This window comes from Microtus oregoni, unplaced genomic scaffold, assembly GCF_018167655.1.
Source record: "Microtus oregoni isolate MIOR12 unplaced genomic scaffold, Mior012 000013F_ref0000133, whole genome shotgun sequence".
Taxonomy (NCBI): domain Eukaryota; kingdom Metazoa; phylum Chordata; class Mammalia; order Rodentia; family Cricetidae; genus Microtus; species Microtus oregoni.
Genome location: NW_024543072.1, coordinates 51,165,952 through 51,188,902, shown reverse-complemented (window position 1 = coordinate 51,188,902; position 22,951 = coordinate 51,165,952). Strand labels below are relative to the sequence as shown.

The 22,951-nt window shown below is 33.9% G+C and overlaps 1 protein-coding gene across 1 annotated transcript in view; it reads left to right on the top strand.

Annotated features, from left to right (window-relative positions):
* The window catches only part of LOC121455184 (BMP/retinoic acid-inducible neural-specific protein 3), a 77,130-nt gene that overhangs the window by 52,304 nt on the left and 1,875 nt on the right, over positions 1-22,951 (top strand). The window lies entirely within an intron of this gene.

The following is a 22,951-nucleotide window of genomic DNA, read 5'->3' as shown; positions in this document are numbered from 1 at the left end:
AATCTGAAAAGAAAAAAAACATGATTACTTAAATTTTGGTCTACTTTAAAAGAGTGAAATGAAAATTAGGTCCATAAGCAACAAATGCAGAAACAATTTCACATGACATCAAAATTTAAGAAACACTTTAAGAGATTGAGAGTTTTATTTTTACATATGAAATCTCTTTGAAGTGTTAACATTTGAACAAATACACAAAGAGTACATAGGAACTTCACATGCATATCTGAGAAATCGTGAGTAGTGAAGAGTCAGAGACACTGAGTGTTGTCTCTCAGCTCAGGAAGGAATTTGTAGTATTGAGGTAGAAAGTAAATATGCACACAGAGCTGTAGTTCTGTATGGCAGTGGTGCTACGCTAACAGAACACCCTTGGGAAGTAACCAGAAGAACAAAGGAGAAAGTCCGGACATCATCTTGGAAAAGGGAACATGGGATTGAGCTCTCTATAATATGGTATTAAGTTCCATGGACCCAATGTGAAGAAAATGAAATGAAGTCAAGTCAAAGTATTTGTTTAAAACTAACTCAGTGTTTTGCAGAATGTAAAAATAAAAGCATAGTTATACATGATAACATGTTCTTCAGTTGTATAATTATTCAGCATGAATTCAAAGTCTCACTATTGAATCCAATTGTGCTTCTACCTTTTGTTAACACTTAATTGATCAGTCAAATTGACTTCAGCTGTGTGTTAAAAGGTGAAGAAAAGGACTCAATTACTAATGTGAAAATAGAAGTATCTCTCTTCCCAGTGAATAGGCTATTAAGGCTGTTCAGTGAGTTCCAGTGTTAGGGAGTCTCATTCTATCTTACTGTTGTCTTAGGTCTTGGGAAAATCTATGGTTCTTAGAGCACATAGTAGTGATTTCAGCTGTCACTGTAATTCCAGCAGTTCAATTTTTCTGTGAAAACCTGGTCCCATGCAGAATATACAATACCAGTTTCAATGTCGACAGCTCAACTTATCCTTTGATAATTTTAACTGCAGAAAAATAATTAGAAAATGAGCCTATTGGCTGACTGGCCTTGTCCTATACTAAAACGTGAGGTACAGACAAATATAAAACTAGTTTTAGTTTCTCTCTTCTCATCCAGTTGCAATTTTATATTTAAAGCATTAGATTCATTTTTTGAAATACAGCAAATTCCTTGAGATATAATCAGATGCACTGTGCCGAAAATCAATTATATTCTTGGACTAGCTAGCGCAGTCACAGTGCTCTGTTTCCTTCATTTTCCACAAAATTTTGTTGCTAATAATCATTAGATAAAATATACAGCATGTTCTCTAAGGGGAAGTAGGTATCTCTTAAAAGCATTTTAAATTAAATGCAAGTGTAGACATATAACGCATAGATTTCCACAAATTGATATGTCTTATAAGTTTATTTGTAAGCATACTCACTTTTTGTACTTGATGACTGAGATCTTTATTCTATTTCGTTTTTAAACCTTGAAGCAGTCTGACCTTTATTCAGTTGAAAGGACTCTAGTTAGGACTTTGAATACTCATGTCTGAGGTCTTGTTCTACTTCTAATTATCTGAGCGACCTTGGGAAATTATTCTTGCCAATCTGGTTTCAATTTCCTCATCTGCCAAATGAAGGTGTTGAACAAGGTGATCTCCAAGGTCCTATCCTGATCTAATTTCCATGATTGTCTGACTCAAGGTACTTTGTGAATGCTGATCTAATTAATTTTCTTAGTCACCTTCATGACACTCTGTGGGATATATTTTCTCATGATATTCAAGAGCCTATGCGCATATCTGCAAAGATTTTAGTTAAATATAAACACTAATTTGGGCTTCCCTTAGAGGCTGAGTTGAGTTTATGAAACTATACAGTAATTGCCTAAAACAACTACTCTCCCCCCTCTTCTTTCAACATCAATTTTCATATCTCTGTTTCCTAAAATAAGCTGTGAAATGCTGCCCATTTAATCTGTCTACCCACAGTGTTACATATGATGCTTTGTGCTCCAAAACTGTCTCTTAAATGCATAGAAAAGATAAATGAGCCTTCTAAAATTCTTTCTAGCTTTTTAAATTGGAATGATTTATTTAAATGCCATAATGTATCACTACTGTCACTTCACTGTCAATAAATATTCACTAAGCAGATTCCATATCTTGTAAATTTTTATGTACAACAAGAATGAAAACAAAAGCTGTTTAGCCAGCTCTAAAATGTAGGTTCATTTAGAGATATAAGAACATAAACTGCATATAGTGTTTAGATATTTTAAATGACATCAGAATCAGGAAGCAATAAGGGAACTGAAGACAATCTGAACATTCTTTATTCAGTATAACAATTAACATGAGGCCAGTACTCAGGCAAAGATTGATAGCTTCTTGCGGCCATCGAAACAAGGAAATGATTTAAACCAAGTCATGGAAGTAAGTATAAGGAATTAACACTTATAAAAGTGTGCTTAGAAGTAGATAGTAAGATTGAAGTTTCAGCAATTTCAGAATTTTCAACTTCACTAAAACCTGATTGCTAAATGACATATGTGTTTCTGTTTATGGTGTGTTTATTTTTTTTTTCAATGTCAAAGTTATAGCTCTTTACTTAAAAAATAAATTCAAATGATGTAATTGATACTTTAAGAGAGATTTTTTTTGCTTTTTAAAACTTTTTATATAACATATTCCCTTCATGATTTATCCCCCCCCCATTTCCTTCTGGATCATTGCTCCCTCCTCAATGACTAAATTACATTCAGTAAGCAGAGACTGCTCATTCGTTTCCAGGTTGCCCAGACCTAAAATAATTACACAGAAACTATATTAATTACAGCACTGCTTGGCCAGTTAGCTCAGGCTTCTTATTAACTAACTCTTGCATCTTAAATTAACCCATAATTCTTGTCTGTGTTAGGCACATGAGTTGATACCATGTATCAGTGAAACATTCTTATCTTGCTTCCTTTGCATCTGGGTGACAACTGCAGACTGAACCTTTCCTCTTCCCAAAATTCTTCTAGTCTTGTCATCACGCCTACTCTTCATGCCTGGCTAATGGACAATCAGCGTTTTATTAAACCAATACAAGTAGCAATCTTTACAGGTTACAAGACCATTGTCCCATACTAACATTTCCTCTTTTCTCACTTTTAGATGATAAACAGGTAAATAAGAAGTAGTAAAACCAACAAAAGAGAAAAATCACACACACACACACACACACACACACACACACACACACCATAAAAGTCCAAAATCAAACCAAAATATGCAAGCAAAGGACCAGTAAGAAAAAAAAAATGTCCCAAAACAGCATTATGAGACAGAGTCTACAAAATATCATTGTGCTCATTTTGTGTTTGCCATATACTGATGGTCATGGTGCATGTCCTTAATCTTGAAGTGTGTGGCTATTACACTCGTAGCTGCCTGCTATGAGCGATGAGAACTAGAGCTCCAGCCTGCTCTGCGGCCTTTCCAGACACTTTGCTTCCAGCTTTGGCATTTTGCCTGATTCGTTCATGTTCCATGCATAATTTCATTGCATAGAATTTTCACCTTGAGTGAGAACATAATGTACCTTGTGATATGGTGTTTTTTGGGGTTGCCACCTCCCAATTTTAATGTCCGTTCAAATATAGGTCATGATTTAGCTTAATATTCCCCCAAATGTAAAATTGAGATTGAGTGTTTAATCAAATATTTTCACAGAAAAAAAAATGTGTTCTGCTTATAAACAAATGATCATTGATGCCTTCTCTATTTTTTTCCTTTTATAACCTCCATTACTCTTCTAGCTAGCCAGCTGAAGGAGGATTGGTGCCCAGTTCCAGCTTGATGTCTATACGATCCACAATCCCTGTTCCAGTAATAGGGAATTATCTTCCAGGTCAACCAAGAGTAATGGCAAGAGCCTGTAGTGTTTAAGACACACCTGGGAACTCCCTAACAATTTCCTGGACAGTATTCCGTAACCACAATCAGGATTCTCATTTAATGCCATATTGTTTAAGTTAACTCTCCTCCTTCATTTCAAATCCTGTGCTTTAATTAAGCTACACCGTAAGTGTGGCATTTTCCGTATCTTTAGTTTGACTAACCATCCTTAACGAAAACCTAAGCCAACTACTTTCCACTATTCCCTTACTTTCACCACCACTTCAATCTTTCCATTCCGTTTTCTGTTTTGTTTTGTTGTTTATTTGTTTTTACTCTTTTGGTACATTTGGGGGCCCTCCACCCATTTCCCAAATATAACACACATGTACACTTATTCATACCTTTATATTCCTAACTTTGGCTTGGCTTGTTTCTAGCCAACTTTCCATAAATTATTTATTCTAACTTTTGCCTCTGGTGTTTCTTTTTTTTTCCTGTTCTTCTATATATCTTACTTTACTCTTAAACTGTTGCTGGCTGTGTGCCTGGGTGACTGTGTGGCTGGGTGGCAGGCCCTTAGCATCCTTCTCTTCTTATTCTCTTGCACCTTCTCATTTTTATTCTCTCTTTCTGAAAGCCATGCCTATCCTTTCCCCTGCCTTGCTATTGTCTGTTAAGCACTTTATTAGATGAATAAGGCGTTTTAGACAGGAAAAAGTAATACAGCTTCAAACAGTTGAACAAATGCAACCGAGAAGAATGCAACACATCATGCATTGTTAACCAAATTTTCTATGCAGAAACAAAGGTAACACATCTTAAACTAATATCCCGAAACAATTCCCAGCAACCCCTTCTATATTCATATGACACATGTGACAATATAGTGGCAAGATTAATTTAAAATAAATAGTAAGTGTGGATCATCATTAATGAAAATTTCATATCCTCTTACCAAAACACAATGTATTCAGATCTCAGCAAATTTCTCTTTGCTGGATTGTTAATTGGAAACATAAGAGCAAGTGAAATCATATGAATCTAACAACCTACACCTCCAAATGGGCAATTTCATAAAATGAATTGCATATCTTCAAGGAATAATATGACAGAAAAAGTCTAAAGGTAAAATCACTGAAAAAAAGCACCTGAATGTTCATAAAATTCTAATAAAACCTGAATGACATGTTTGCATCCATCATTGTAAGAATTATAAAAGTAAACCTTATTAAATTATAAAAGATTTGAACATTGACATTATAAAAAATCTTTACCAATAAATTTCTGTTTTTTCCATTGTGGGCTAGAAGAAGAAGGGTGGTTTCATGAGCTAAAATACCCCTTTTGACACTAGGTACTCCAATATTCAGAGAAACGCTATTATCAAAAATAACTCGAGTTCCAAGGTCTGCCCGAGAAATAGACAACTAAAAATGTAAGAAGGAGAGGTAATGTGCGTAATAAAATATGTGACTGTAGCATGATTAATAAAAACCCAGAGACAGAAATTGGGGTTCAACCTGAAGCTCAGAAAAGCAAAACATCCAGCCACTATCTTTTATCTCTACCTCAGTATGAAATGGTGATCCTGCCTCCAGGAATCTCAGAATTTGACTGTGTGTGAGAGCTGTCGCCTCCAGTCTTATATTCTTCTCTAGTTCTGGGATTAAGGTGTTCAACACTACTGTCTGAAACCTTAGGCAAACCAGTATGGCTATTGGGATTAATAGTATGTGTCACTACTGTCTGGTCTGTAAGACTAATCCGTGGCTGATTTACTCTCTGAATTTCAGGAAAATTTTATTATAATATAAGTGAAAAATCACTACATGTGGGTGAAAATATTTAATGAAACTGGCCTCATAAAATCTCTCCTATTGTTTGTGACAGTTTCACAGCGATATGTTTTAAAATGAGTAAAGATTTTGCTTGCATTGCCACTAAGATTATCAATAATTATTTATTGTCTTAAGAATTCAATAATAAAAAAATCTAAGTATTGCTATATACATTGCTTTTCATTTTTAATGGCACACTATTGCTATAGTGATGTTTAACATAAATAAGTTACAGATATATTTAAAACTTACATTTAGTTTGTTGATAAATTACATGAAATGGTAGACTTTAACATGTAGCACAATGGTACAGGAAAACTGATTTTCAGATTCTGCAAAGAAATTATGCTGAAAATGGCAGCAATATTTTTCTTATAAAACTTAAATGTTAGAAATAATAACATCACTTCCCCAACTGTAACTTAACTAAATAATTATTTTTTTTGGATTTTGGATTAGCTTTCAAGACTTTTGTGGCCTTATACTGAAAGCACCACTTTTACAATCAAGTAGAAAAATTGAAGTTTGCATAATTTAACAGAAATTTGAGGAAGGAGGTACTCAAATTCATTAAGCTAAAGAGAATGTGATAGAAAAAGAAGTATTTCACATGCAAATATTTTGTGGATTCAATCTGTTCCCAATTTTTCTTCAGGTAGCTACTTCATAAATAAAAACTCATATTTATCTCACTTGATTTTTGAGTCAGAAAACCTATTAAGAAAGGTAATGCAAATGTGTTCATCTGAAATTGTTTTTAGTCTCTTAAGAATGTTATGTTTACACCAACCACTGACTTTGCAAGAACACTCGAGGACACTTTATCCCACGGTGGGGATCTGTTATATAGTAGTCATGCTACTTTGAATCTAATTTTCCAAACAAATAGCAGAAAGAACAGCAGGTGTTTTCGTCTAACCCCATTGGTTATGATTACAGATATTACAAAACTATGAAAATTGATGTTGACATACCACTTTGAAAGCTAATTTCCATGTGTGTGCGACATGCCACAGCATATCTGAAATCCATGTATTCCCACTTGCCAGAGCAACATATTATTTGTTAGAGCCTTTGGTTCCAAGAGCAGATCTTGTCAACTTCAATCAAAGTCCAGCTATTAATGGTATCTTTTAATGACTTTTACCGAAGGCATACATTTTCAATTAGTATATTTTCAGGAGGTACATGGCATTTATTCTGGGGATGAATCTAATACTACCAGAAAACATTGTACCGCAGAATTTAGACAAAATTACCAAGTATAAACAGCACTGTGCACAGATTTTGAGAAGATCTTCAACTTTTCTATTTTTTATTCGGCACAGTAGATAGTGAATATGGTTACCTAAAGCAATATGGAATGAAAATAAGGATGGATTTAGGAATTAACAAAATTATCTGTACAATACCCCCAATGGTATTCAATTTGTGGAGGTGATTTGATGGATTTCTTTCTCAGGGAACTTCTCAGAGAAGCATGTGAACTTCTAAATCTTCCAGCTGTTGACACTACACTAGAAAGAAAAAAAAACATGGAAAATGCTTAAAAATACAATTTCACTCATTCATTATATCAGAATAAGAGTATATTATTCCTTTTTACATTTTGCTTTTAATTTTTGAAATTCGATTATCATTGTACCATTTCAACCATTCACTTCCCTTTTTCCATTCGTCCTCCCCCCGCCCCCCTGGAGGCCTTTCTTGCTCTAATTTCCAATTCATGGTCTCCTCTTCACTAATTTGTATTGTACATATATGTAAATATGCCTATGCATATACATTAGGAATACAAATATATATATATATATATTCCTTAAATGTAGTTTTATCATTTCACACAGTATTTCTATTAGGAATGCATTCAGGGCTGATATTTGACTCTGGACAGCCAGCTGATATACTGTTTCCTGGGAAAGACTATGTTTTCTATTCTCAACTCTTCTTTTATTCAGAGTTCAAGCATCCAAAGATTTTTTTTTTTCCACTTCAATCACTTCAGCATCTCATTTTGTCTAATCCTTGTTCAGCTCATGTTTGGGAGTCAAGTTGGAGAGATATTATGGGCTTAGATTCTGATATTACCAGAAGACTCATCTCACTACAAATTTCCCTAATTTCTGGCTTTGACAATACATCTGGCCCATTTTGAATAGGCTCCCAGGGCCTTGGGTTAAAGTGTATTTTGTTAGATATATTTATCGGTCCAGGACTCAATAACCCTGCATTTATTTTGTGGTTTTCCGTAGTAGTATCCATCTGTTGTGAAGAGCAGCTCCTTGATGATTTTGATGTGTATACCAATGTATGGGTATAAAAACAAATGTTTAAAGAGTGTTAAAAAAAATCTAAACTCTTATAAGAAATGATCTATAACCTCTGATTTTTCACGTCAATACCACACCCATCTCAGACTGACTATACAATGGCTCTATTTCAACTTTTCCAAAGAAAATCCAGCCTGAAGATTCTTTTCAACCTGTACAAGAGACAAACAAAAAGGAACAATGCTCATGCTCATAAATATCTTTCCAGTATTGTCTAAATTTGAATTTCATTTATGATTCAATTTTTATTAATTACATATTATCTCATTATAACTTTCTTTTCTTTTTCCTTTTATCTTATATCAAGTTAATCGTGGAAAATAATAAACTCAGACAAAAATATTACAATAAAAGCATAACAATACTGAATGATAGTAGCATTATTTAGCTTTTCATTGTGTAGGCAGGTGCATGCTGTACAGGATATGTTATAAAAACTGCTATCTAGATGTTTGCTAAATTTTACATGAGATAAAGCTTGGGATACTGACTTTTCTTTTAACTCATCACACTTGCTTTATTCTGAAGTTCTGTTAATTAAATTATATTTTTGAATACCACTGTGTTTGGAAAGAGAAAGCAACATAAAATAGATAATTGGTAATTAAATAGTACAGTCTGGGGATGGATACAAACAGGAGAAGAAATAGGATATAATTTCTTATATCTATTAGTTATATCTACTTTCTGAGAACTTTAGAAATTCAGTACAGGAAAATTAAATGAATTATATTCATTATAGCTAAAAACATGCTGTTTACACATTTTAACTCAGTTGCTGTACTGTTTTATTATTATTTATGGAATTAATGCTATTAACCAGTTACTGTTATTAAGATTAAAGTCATGAATATTTTAGATAAAAATAGTACCACAGTCATTGGAGTTATTGTCTTAATAAAGCAATTTCTGTAAAAATGTTTTTAAAAAACTCTTCAATAGGAAATATAAACTGGCAAGAGAGCAAGGAGAGTATAAATAAATAGCAGTTGTGAATAAGTGTTGTATGAAAATCTTCACTTAGGAAAACATGAAATGACAAAGATGTAGATAGAAATAAAGATGATTTCTAGAAGCATGAGAGTGTTCATGGGCAGAAAGTACTAAATGCTAATGTTTGCAGAGACAAGCAAAGGTATTCCCAAGCAAATATCACAAACTGGTGAGACTCAAACACAACCAGAGTGGGAAAAAGTTCTATGTGCAGGCTCAGATCAGTACCAGAAGTGACACCAAAGCATCTTCAGAAGTTGCTCCATGCCTCACATTTTTATCCTGCATAAGATGATTGGAGTTGAGATGAAAAGTGGCGGGATCCCATTTGAGTGTTAATGAAGCCTCAATGTTTATTGAAGGATTTAATGTAAATATGTACACACACATAAGCATTTTTTTTCTGAAATATTAGAAAAGAGAAGAATATGAATATTTTCATTTGAGAAGCATTATTAAAAATTTAATTAACTGAATTTTAAATCCTGGTTTCTAACTTGTAAACAAGTATGATACTTTTGGGTCTGTTATGTAAATATTGTCTAGTGGAAAGCCAGAATATTAAAGAGTCGGGTTGAACGGAAAATGTTCAAGCTACAAAGGAATTTAAAAATAATGAAGTAAAAACTAAGCTAGTATAATAATTAAGAGATTAGGGGCACGAGAGAAGGCTAAGCAGGTAAAATCCTTCTGCTTTTACAGAGACAAAAGAGCACTCACTGGGTTGAATAACAGTTGCTTATAACTCCAGATGTAGGGTTTCTGATGTCCCCTTCTGACCTTTACACTTATAACTCCAGATGAAGGGTTACTGATGTCCCCTTCTGACCTTTACCCTGATCGTGTGCATGGACACAGAATATAATGCACACACACTTATACTCACAAACACAGAATCAACAATAGAACAATTTTCTGAAAAACAAAGCACTTTGGGAAACCTATTCTTTTCTTCACATGTAAATGACTTATAAATGACATAATGATTCTACTTTATTTTGAGTAATTTTTAACCAACTCTATTATTATATAATGTTATGAATTTGTACATTAAAAGGTATTATGAGTAAATCTCCTTAAGAAATTTTAATCCATTAATATAATTCTGGGACTAGTCCATAAATAGAATAACCAAATTATTTTTAACTTGATATTTAAAAGCATAGCATGCCTCACCTTCATGTATATGCTCTCAATACATTTTAAAATAATTTAAAACATTTTAAACAAGTGAATGAAGATGTTTAACAGCAGGAGAAGGCTGAGGTGGCAAATAAATAAAATGAAAGAAGGAAAGGAAAAACATTTGGCGTTGTTGCTTTTAATGCTTTTTAAGTTATATAATATTTAATGGAAAACATTGTATATGTTGAATATAAATAATATGATGTCTTGATAAACATGCTGTAACCCAATCATTTTCACAATGATATTTACATGACTGTCACCTTCCAGCTGGACAACACAGTTCTACGATGGAAATTTCTTGTAACAGGAAGTCTGTACTCTTTGATAATGCTTTTATGAAGAAAAAATACTGTTATTTTCTTTTGACATGAAGAGCTGTGCTGTGAATACTGAATTGAATGTTGTGGGGTTGATTTAATCCTTGGTTCTTTCTTGGGAAATTTAATACTTCAGCACAATTCTGACCAAAACAACTTAAAGAACTGATACATGGTGACATGTTTCTTTCTATTTAGAGGCTGGGGAGAGGGTGTACTTCAGATCATTACAGAAGTGATATATGTGAGGAGAATCTAAAACGATAAGACAAACACTTCTTGTAAGGACCCGAATACTGTTAGAAAATCTCTGACTTCATTTCCCTAGAAGAAAAAGCACTGATAGGATTAAATTATTCACTATATACTTATTGTGTTTCTCATTCATCTCTCATAACTCAAAACTGTAAATAGATTTGTCTAAAGTTTTTACTGCAAAACCAAAAATCATTCAGAAATATACAGGAAATACAATCCTGCTTGTTATGTAGATAAAACTCATAGTACTGCAATACATCATAAAAGTCAATGATTTCTATATCATATCATTCAAAATCATTTTATTAAATCTAAAATTAGAATATGTTCTTGGGAATCTAAATACATATTCTCAGCATTAATGTGCCATTGTATCAAGAATCATGGCATTGTAGTAATATATTTAGCCAAAGCTAAAAAATGCTGAATTTAAAACAAATAAAAACAAACACACTTTTACATCCTGTCAAGAACTACTGGGTGTGTCTTTCCCAAGTTTTCAATGCTGAGGGATATTGTTTGTTAAATACTTCATTCTGTTCAAAAAAATAGACTCAAATATTCCTTGGGATAATTAGATAAATCTTCTATTCCTTATTTTTAGTCCTTATTTTTTGAAGATTAGTTACAATATTTTCTTGTGTTTATGTTTCATTTTAAAGTTGCTAAGAACAAGTTATTCTTCCAAATTTTGTGGATTTTGTTTTTTATTGGTTTTGTTTTCTTTTCTTTAGATTTAATGTACAAATCCCTTAAAGTGGGATCACTTCTGGAACCTGTATCTCACCCCTTATGTATAGAAATAATCTAGATTTTCATTTATAAAATAATAGCAATTTAAATTTTCGCTATATTTTTAATTAACTCGGAATTAGGACAATACCTCCACCCCCTCCCATGCGCTCTCTAACATTAACTGCCCCTTTTTATTTTATTCTTTAATCATTATCCACATACTCACACAAAACACACACAAGAATAAAAAAAATCATGAAATGTTTGTGTATCACAAGTATGTAAATATAATAGTCTGAGTCCTTCTGGTTGTTGCATAGATGTGAATAACGAGACTGCTTTGAATGTTCTCCATTTAAGTGGAGGCTACCTACCATTGGGTTTGGATAAACAATAAAGGAGTTCATCCCTAGGACAGAGAAATTCTCCCATTCCTAGTAGTCTTAAGCTGCCTGTAGTGCTTTGTCTAGTTTTCTTCCATGTTAGTATATCTGTTGTTATTGTCATTGTTCTCCTATTATTTATTAAATTAGGAAGAATATTTTATTGCAGAATTTCTGGTGTTCTCACTTTTACAACCATTTTAATACCTCTTTTGCTTTCTCCCCTAAGTCATAGACGCATAGCTGTGATGTAGATGTGCTCACTGCTGGCTGTGTCCCCCGGATCCATTCATCTCGCAACTGTATTTGGATGTGTTTTCCTGTGCTGGTCTCCCTTTGTTTAAGAGAAGCTTCCTTGGGAAGGGACCATAGCTATACTCACCTATGGGCATAAGGATAAGATTTAAAATGTAGTTAAGAACTGTGCTGTTCTAGAAAAGTTACAGTAGTAGATTCATTTGTAAGTTCCCTGATGTCACTGGCAGAGGAAAGTTGATTAGATTTCTAGTACCAGGAATGATTCCCCTCTTCTTAAGTGAACTTTAAATCCAATTAGACAGATGATTGTTACCAAAATGTGAGTACCACTTGTTATATGTATATGGAAATCTCGCGTTGGTCATCACTGTTATGGTTCATGGCTGATGCATTTGCAAGGTATATTTAGTCATTTCCCTCTTTCGGGAGCTTGCATTGTATTTTCAGAGCCTATGGAAGGTGGAGCACAGGATTTAGCTTTCAAGTTAGATTCAGATGAAATCATCGAAGTCCTCTGCCTTAAGTATGTGATATTTTCAGCAATAGGTACTTACTTTCAATGCCTGAGAGACAGCCAAGGGCTGAATTAGTAATATGCATTGTCCTGGGAATCACTTAGAATAGCCTGACCAACATTGTAAAGAAGGTTTCTTATGCCCATTATTGGGGAGAGATGCTGTAATTCTATGGTTCTTATAAAGAGCACTGTCAATCCAAGGGCATAGCTTCCTAAAAGCATAAATTATTTATTGTTTCTTCTCCCTTAGCTACTTTACCTGTTTTCTGTCTTTAATTCAGAAGGTATTTCCTTATTCCTAAGATAGGATATGCATTAGAATAAACAACAGAAAGCAAATACAGTTGATTTCTTTTAGAAATACACCACCATGCTCTCTGGGATTTTAGTTTATCTCTGAACAGAACCACATACGCATCTCTAAGTTTAAGAGTAACAGGAATATTAGCTTATTTTTACTTAGTACATTTTCCTGAAAAAAGGTTTTGCTAGCTGTAATAATGAAGCTATTGCTACTGTGCTGGCACCGAATAGGGAAGAAATTCATTCTTGAATAATTATTTTTGTGGTCATGTTCCGTGTGTGTGTGTGTGTGTGTGTGTGTGTGTGTGTGTGTGTGTGTAGTGAGCCTTATATTAAAACTGGAGAGTTAAAATAATGTGTAGCACTTATGTAAGAAGGCAATAATCATAAATCCGAAACTACTATGTTTTGTAAAAAACTGTTGCATGCGTGTGCTTGTTGAGGGCGGGAGTTGTTGTTCTTTGTATATATGGTATGTATACATGCTTATGTGCAAGCAGAAGTGCTTGTGCATATGGAAGCAGCAGAGGAGATTGGGTTTACAGCTATATTAGCCTCAACCTCATTGCTTTAAGACAGAGCTAACTGAACTTAGAGCAGAGCTAAACATCAGCAAATCTCAGCACTACCCACTGTGTCTGGCTGCATTATTTTCATGGGAGGAAAAGACATCAGTCAGCATGTGTGTTGAGCACTGCATGGTTCAATACCCTCATAAACATACAGATAACTATGCTTTATTGTAACTTTATTAAGGTTGGCATTTAAAATTGACCTTCATACTGTTACCAATGATGTACAGGAGCCTTGGAAGACTGCTTGCATGGCTCTGGAAATTGGGAAAATTGTGCTTTAGACCAGTGTACATAGATTTTCAAAGTATAGAAGTCCTAGGTAACCCAGAGATTGCAAATTACTTATGATTCAAAAGCCTAAACTGATATTGTTTATTTTACATAAGTTTTCTCAAGAGTCCAAGCAATGATTTCTGTATGATATACCCTTCCTTCCGTTCTCAAAAGACTTTTTATCAAAAGAAAAAAAGGCAAAAAGGCAATAAATTAATTGGAAAGAAGTTAAAATAACTTATGGATAAAAATAACTTATTTTCAAATAATTTGTAAGTATATTAACGATGGAAATGTTCAATGAAGTCCAAACTTGAAGGAATATGGATAAACATGGATTTTTATTCTGACAACAGAACAGATTAAGCTCTTGAAGTGACAGAAATTTCTGTCTATTTTTCTGACAGTTGATAAGGGGCTCCCATCTATAATTTCATAGTTTACCCTCCAAGTAAGAGAGAAGAGTAATTCTGAATTCCTGTTTGATTTGTGTTACTGCTGATAACATCCAGAAAGACTCATTCTTTTTACCAAACCGATGATATTTTGTTAATGGAAAGTCTTATCACTGCAGTAAAAGAGATGTTCAATATTGTGTGAGTCTGCCTGAGAACCCAAAGATTAAAGTATTGGCTCTTGTATTTGTTTTATAAATAGTTATGGGATGACCATTTAAAATAATTCATCACTTTCTTATCCCAGTTGAGAAATGAGACAAAAAAGTAATAGAAACACTGGAATTCTCTCGTCTTATAGTCAGTCATTTGATACATATTGATTTTATTTATTCAAATGTAATATTTCAATTCTAGAAAAACTCAACAGAAAGTAGCTATTTATTATCTTCTTTGATTATAAAGGTCATATGAAACAGAATGATTTTATAGCCTTTCATATTAGTATATTTTGAGCCAAATTTCAAAAGATGTAAGTTAAAAAATGCTTCAAAAAATGTAGTTTTTCACCAGTTGACACAGAAATGAACACGCATTAACCAACTAGGTGTCATTTCTAGCAAAATCCAGAAATCATAAAATTGTGTGGCATTGATAATATGATTTCCAAAACATCTTTTGAATAGAACCTGGAAGTTAATTTTATATGTTTGTCACTTTTCAGTTCCTAATAACCATACAGCTATAGTATCTTTAGCTGTACTAATATTAAGATAATCAATATAGAATTCACAAAAATTTATTGTCAATATATGATTTATTGTTCAGTTTGAAGAAATTCTTCTTAATTACATAGCTGTCACAAGATTTTCAACAGCTGTGTACTTTAAGTCATGTTTGTACCAGCAGAAAAGCTTGTTGAGGAACCAAATTATTGTCATAAGAATTTTAAGCAAAGGTACAATCAAAGCCAGAATTTTCTTTTCTTTTCTTTCTTTCCTGATTATAATATTCTTAATCTGAATACATTTGCAGTCATTACAAGTACTTACTAAGGTACCTGGAATCACTGTCATTACTTTGTAAGAGTAACTTTATACTTTAATGATGCTAACTACCAAATATTTATGTATTAAACATAACATTTTTTGTCATCCTGAGTTTGGCACTACTACTTAGACATACCATTATAGATACTAATAATTTTTTATCAGTTATTCTGAGATTACATTTGCTTTTCTAATTTTCTGAAATAGAGGATATGCTATATTTTTTCTAAAATGATTTTTACATCTCCTTCGTATCATAGAAGTAAAAGTCTATCATTTTTTCAAAGCTGCTGTCCAAAATCATCCCAGAAACACTCAATAACTCTAGTGAAAATTTTGCAAATATTTTCTTAGAATGTTACTACCATTCAGGTAACATAAGAGCTATTATTTGTTATTTATGGTTCAAAATGTTTAAATGAGTGAATACTATATTCAGTTTAGATAGCTATTATTTGTTAAAACTGTAAGTAATGCTTGAAACTTATTTTATTTTCTTGTGTTGTTAATTTTTAAGATGTCCTTTGTACCCACTCTTGATATCTCTGCCATGATGTGAATCCCATTCTGATTATATCATTACCTGTTAGAGGTGATACAGAGTGTACAGGTAGTTATTATAGGTAACAATAAATATACATACAAGTTGTTCTAGAAGTTGGTTACCTTAGGGCAGAGCAATGGGGAGGACAAAAGAGAAAAACGTGATCATTGCTTGAGGATCTTTTCATAGTTATGTTTGTTTTTAGGTCCCATTAATAAAGATACTTTACTTATATTAGATATGGGTATTGGGGAGAGGTTCCAACTACTGTCCCAGAGGGAATATAGAAAGTACTATCTAATGTGAGAGATTACTATGACTTTTTAACTGGACATCATATATATTTAAAGTAAAATTATCAGAAAATACTGAGCCGACTTCTTAGAACTGAATGTAATTAGAGAAGAGTCAGAGAAAAGACTGAACAAGTAAAATGCCTCTTTATCCTTAAAGACTTTATGACACTATGCCTGCAATTTAGTCACTATTCTAAAAGGGGAAATAACTATGCCATCATAGATCAGAAATGCCATCTCTGTTGATGCATGGGAGATGGATAGTGAGGGAGGCACAGACAAAACAAAAGCAGAAAGAATCATTACGCCAATAGAATAGTAATACTGGAGGATTCTGAAATGCTTAAAATTGATAGTTAATTTTCCATGGGCAAACTTACTGCAGATTGAATTGATCCTTTAAACAGAGGTGGAAAATATATGCATGTATGTGAAAGAGAATTATTAGAGAATGTTATGATTTTTGAATTAGTTTTAGGACTAATTGCAGCTGGTCAGGATGAGGAAACACATTTTATGGCTTCAGAGAAGAACCCAGGCATTCATTTTAACTTATATTTAATAGTGTTGATGAGGCATACATCTAAAAGAAATGCCTTAAAGGGCCATTTCATATATAGGTTAATTTAAAAAAAAATAACCTAAGCCTATTTGGGAAGTCATGAACAGAGAAAATAGCATTAACACCTTAAGGATAGACTTGGTTTAGCTTTAAATTTGGCACAAGGGAGGAAAAAATTAGGTATGTAATTTTGATACAGAGAACTATTTTCTCATACCATAGAACTGTCCGGCAAGCATTGAGATGTTCATTAGGAAAAGTGAAATGTTGTGTTTTTTATAGTATATGTTCTTGCATTTATTTGTCTTTGAAATTCAAAATTAGCTGCTAAGGGAGCTTTCCTAGCTTGTTTGCTGGTGCTGGGACAAGGCACTCTGAGCATGAGAGCGAGTAGAGCGGAAAGGGTTTATCTAACTTAACTTCGGGTCACAATAATAGAAGAAATTCAGGGCAGAAACAGAAGTAGATACCAGTGAGGATGGTTTTTGACTGGCTCATACTCAGCTTTCTTTGTTATATATTCCACTTAATTAAGGAATGAATGGTGTCTCCCACAATGGACTGCCCCATCCCAGTCCCACTCCTGTCAATCATCAATCAAAACAATCCCACAAAATCATGGCACAATTATAGCTCACAGACTTATATCTAGGTGAAATTGATTCGTTTTCTCCCACAACAGTGTGTATAAGTTCTAATATTGTGAATGTTAGTCAATAAGGGTAAAACATAACTGAACACTAGATGAATTACTTCATTGCAATGCCCTTTGATTGTTGTCAGCAATAGGGTTTTACAGTCAGGTCGTGAAATGCAACCGATAGCATTCATAATAAGTCATATTATTTGTGGGGGTTCTATGAAACTACTTGGAGCAACAACTCAAAAAAATGGTATAACTCATTGCTTGTACTAGGGTTTTTGTTTGAGAGCATGATATCTAGCCGAATCTTGATTTTATCCATTATATGGTGGCCATTTAAATGTAATTTACATATGTATGTATACTTATGCAGTTTTAAGACTTATTGCTTGGGAAACCTTTTTGTAGTATTTAGTAGGCTCCTCTGTGTCAATATAAGAATACTGCTTTTTAAAGATTAGTTAGGTGGAAGTAGTATCATTTTTTCTATATTTTTTTCTTAATCAGGTGGATTGGTTAAAACTGATGAGCATTGAGAAGCATACATTGAGTTCTTTACTTTAAATATCTATATTCTTTGGAACTGTTTCTTGATGGGGATGAAAGTTCAAAAAATTAAGTGGGAAGAAATCTCACTAAAATTCTCTTAATTTCATATACTAGAGGTAATTCTTGATGGGGAGAACAGCTTCCTATCATCTACCTTTTGAGCAAAATAGTTGTACCTCAGATTGAGAGGTGTAGCTACATATATTGTCCTTGGAAATTGAAAATGAGACTAGTTGAGGCACTATAGGAATGCTTATTAAATCAAGCTACATAGAGAAAGGAACATTCAATACTAAAGGCAGTCCAGGAAGAAGCCCTGGGTCTTCAACTTTTATCTGTACATTTATGCTAGAATAAATGGGTTCCAATATTACCAATCATGGCAGTACTTTACTTCTTGTTCTAATTTAGAATAATCTGAGATACTACTTTTATATTTTGATTTGGTTTTGGTTTTTCAAACAGGGTTTTTCTGTAGCTTCAGATTCGGTCCTGGAACTGTTAGCTTTTGTAGACCATACTGGCATTGAATTCACAAAAATCCACCTGATTATACTTCCCAAATTATTGGGATTAAAGGCGTGTGCCACCACCACCCAGCAAGATTCTATTTTTTAGCGGTGGTGGCGCACGCCTTTAATCCCAGCACTCGGGAGGCAGAGGCAGGAGGATCTCTGTGAGTTCGAGACCAGCCTGGTCTACAAGAGCTAGTTCCAGGACAGGCTCCAAAACCACAGAGAAACCCTGTCTCGAAAAAACCAAAAAAAAAAAAAAAAAAAAAAAAAAAAAGGAAATGTGAATACTACTCAAATTTGATTAGTTTTAGGTCAACATGACACAAGCTAGATTCATTTGGGAAGGAAGCACATTGACTCAAAACATACTGCACCAGAGTAGCGGGAGAGAAACTTGTGGGGAATTTTCTTGATTGAGGATACGAGTAGGTTCAGTGCACTTTGAGTATAACCAGCACTGGGCCAGTAGTACTGGGTGCTATGAGAAAGAAGGGTGAGCAAGCTTTGAGGAGCAAGTCAGCATGCAGGATTCAGCCATTGTCTCTGCATCCACCCTCAGTACAGACAGCATCCTGCCTTGAGTACACCGTTGTAAACATTTGGAAGTTAGAAGATCTTACCACCATGTCTCTTTGTGTCTCTATCTCTCTTTCTGTTTCTCTCTCTCTCACTCTTCCTCCCTCCCTCCCTCCCTCTCTTTTTCTGTCTCTCTCTCTCTCTCAGACACACACACACACACACACACACACACACACACACACACACACACACACCACAGTCTATTTTATCTTACTTCTCTGTCAAAACTAGCCACATCACTTTTGAAAGTATTTGAACAACTTAGCCTGAGTCTCTTTTCTGATTTTATTATTTGCATTCAGAGATAGAAGTCCCCTTGCCCACAAGTTACAACCTCTTATGTAATTACTACTTCCTGGACTCGTCCTTCCATGTTCTAAACTGTGGATACAGACCATGTTTCACTTTCTTTCCAAACAATTCTTAAGAAGTAATACACTACCAAAAGATGGTAGTGATTTGACAAGACCCCTTTCTTCATTCTATTTTTAAATTTTCAAGGCTATAATAAACGAAAATGGACATTTCAGCTACAAATAAAGCAAACTTATGTATTATCCCATGAAATTAATGCCCAATGTATTTATCTATTCAGTCTCTCCATTAAACATTGGTACTAAATTGTGTTAGTTAGGTAAGCAATCTACCACTGACCTGTATCCTCGGATAAATTTCTGAATTTACTCTGTGAAAAAAAAATCTAATTGCCTAAGCTAGACTTGAACTCACTCTACAGCCAAGGATGACTTTCAACTTCATTCCTTGACCATTAGTCTAGAATAGCTCTGATTATAGTCCTTTACCATCTACCCTAACTTCTTTCGGATTCTCTGATTCTCTTTTAACCTAACCATGAGATTTTAATCATATTGAGAAATGCTCAGAAGGTATTTCATGAAGAATATCAAAATGATAGTTATTCTAATTTAATTTAGTTTATTTCTTTCTTCTCTGACCAAGAAATATAAAAATATATCAAATGTCTCTGTCCCTGCCTTCCTCTCTCTTACCTACTCTCACCACCTCTCTGTAAATTTCACTGAGAAAAGGATAGTTTAAAAATGAATTTTCCTTTTCTCAGAGTGTACAATTATCTCCAAGAGCAAAACTATTGTGTGTCAAGTGTCAGCTTGAGCCCAGGGCAATACTGCCAAGGCTGCAATGCCCAGAGCAGCCAAGTGAAAAGGGAGAGTGACAGAAAATTTCCTGGCTTGATCTCTCTGTGACTGAGCTAACAATCAGCTTATGATTGTTTAAATGGCTGTGGGTGTTTAATCCCCAGAATTTATATTTAGTTTAAGGTATTAAGGTCTAAGAAGGACAAATCTATGAAAGCTAAAATGAAATGGCCTTCCCAAAAGAGTAATCCTCAATTTCAAAGAGATACAGAAATTATATTGTTTAGGTTTAAAATTTAGATACACATTCCACAGATTTGGAAAGCAATAAAGGATTAGAAGGCTGAAATAAAGGACCTTTGAAATAAGATTATTAGTGCTCAGAGAGGATTTAACAATGAGAAGAGGTAATTGTTTTTGTATCAACACATGTTCTAATACCTCAGAGAAAATTGTTAGCATCTAAAATGTATGCTCAGAACTGCACAAACTTTCGAGGGCTTTGCAAACATCACATGGATACAGCATGCACTTCAGAGTAAAGTCTCAGTTAACAAAAGGGTACCTGTTCTCATAAAATTTCAATGTATTGATACTGTGTATTATGAATCATGGAGATATGAATTGTTAAAGAAAAACAAAATGCTCATTTTCTGGGGGAAATTCAGTTATAATAAAGAAACTGCCTACAATGTTTTCTTTTTAAGTTATGGTACTAACTGCAGTGATAATCACAGAAATAGGATTTTGTATTTCTTCCTGTTACTTCTGTATGTACTCTATTTATCCAACTAAATGTAATTTGATTCTTAAAACAATCCTCTGATATTTTATTCTTTTTCAATGCAACTGGCCCATTATGTGAAGTTTTTATGAAACAGCAAAAGCATATTTGTGGAACACGACAGAATTTACTTATTAAACTAGGCTTTAGTGTTTGCCTTATGGCAAGAGATTTCTGTTCCAAGTTAGTATAATGCTTAATACATCCATGATTTAAGTGTATCTGGGTCTTAACTAATATTTTTTATGCCTAAGCATATTTGAGATGAACTTGGGAAAGTACTTTTTTCCTTGTAATATATCCTGAAAACTTTTGTGAAAATTTGGTCCCATTTATGGGGCAGGGATACTGGTCCTTTACATTATTTATGTATTTTAAGTATTCATTGATTTGATTGTTTTTTGCCTATGTTTGTCTCCACGGCCTTTCTTATGCTTTTCAAAATCCATGGTTTCTATCTTGCATGATTTGATTTTTTATCTTCCATTCCTCCCTTCCAATCTTCTCACCCATCATTTCATCCTCTCTTCATTCTATGAACTGCCTTTAAGTAAATGTCAAAACCAATGACAAACACTTGATAAAAAGCTGTAGACGATTCTGTTTCCCACTAAAATAGTAGGAAAACTATACAGTGGTTAACCTCATAAATCTTAGTTTATCTGAGCCAAGAATTTGTGTGTGTGTGAATGTGTGTGCGTAAGTATGTATCAATGATCTGTTTGTGTGTGAATGTATGGATATGAATCAACGATGGGTTTGTGTAAATGTGTGGATGTGAGAACATGCATCAATGATGTTTGTGTCGATGCGTGTGTATCAATATGCCTCAGCAATCTGTGTTTGTGAACATGTGGATGTGCAAATATGCATCAACAAAAGACAATATTATTTTACCTGCTTACGACTTGGTCAAAAAGAAATATGAAAAACATAATCTACTTGGGAATTTAGAAGATATTTAATTCAAAAGCTTTTTAAAGTTACAAAGTTATGTAACAAAAAGAAATTTTACTTTCTCTGGGGAAAACCATCTGAATTTTTCAGTACATTTTTAAAAGTCCACTAAGCAATGTTGAAACTGGCTGAGTACCCAATTTTGACAGCTGCTTACACCAAGATTTCACTGAGAGTAAAGAAAAGAAATGTTATCGGATTTCTCTTTCCTTGAAAACGTCCTTGTGACATAGAGTCAAGTGGTCAAAGGGTGGTTAGTGAGGGGAATGGCAAGAGGCTGTGCGGCAAATCACCCAGTGCTACTTCTCGTAGCAGGTGCAGGGATGGATGAATGCTGAGCTGTCAATATCCATAAGACAAGCTGAAAAGCAAGAAAATGAACACGATGTTTTATCAGTATGTCTGAGAAAACAAGAACAGTCTAAACGCTGGGTGAAAATGTGTAAAATCTATGAAAATAATTCTTTCTACAGTACCCTACAATTGTGACCTCTGCCTTTAGCCTTAATCCAATTAATTTGTCCTTATGGTCTCAAAACATGATTAGAATTTTCAGTGAGAAATGAGTGTGCACTAAGAATTGATGCTTTGGTTTTGAAAAAAATATAGAATCCTCAATTCAGATGTGATATATGCTTTGTGTTAGAGACACATATACAGAACCAAATAAGCAAGAATATCATAGGGAAGGAAACCGGAAAGTAAGGGGAGGGAATGAACGAAAGGGAGGGGGGAGGAAAAAAGGAAAAAGAAGGGAAAGATGGAGGGAGACAAACAGAGACAAAGAAACAGAGCAAAGTGGAATAAACTGGCCAACAACTGCATGGAGATTCACATCTTTCACAGAGCCACATAACTTTTGGAATATTTAGGCACAGTTTTGGGAGAATTTTTAAGAGAGCTCATCTTAAAAGTATTTAGAAAAAAAACTCAGAAATGAAATTTTTTTTTTGTCCACTGGCACTCCTAAAACACAATACTACAGACTGACTGACTAGTAAAGAATAAAAATAAACTGAACGGCTCTCAGTTCCAGAGCCAGAAATCCAAGACTCATGGGCAAGTTCTTGAGAGATTTCTGCTGTTATTGTTGTTGCTGCAGGTGATGGTGGTGTTGCTGCTACTGCCAAGAGACAGCA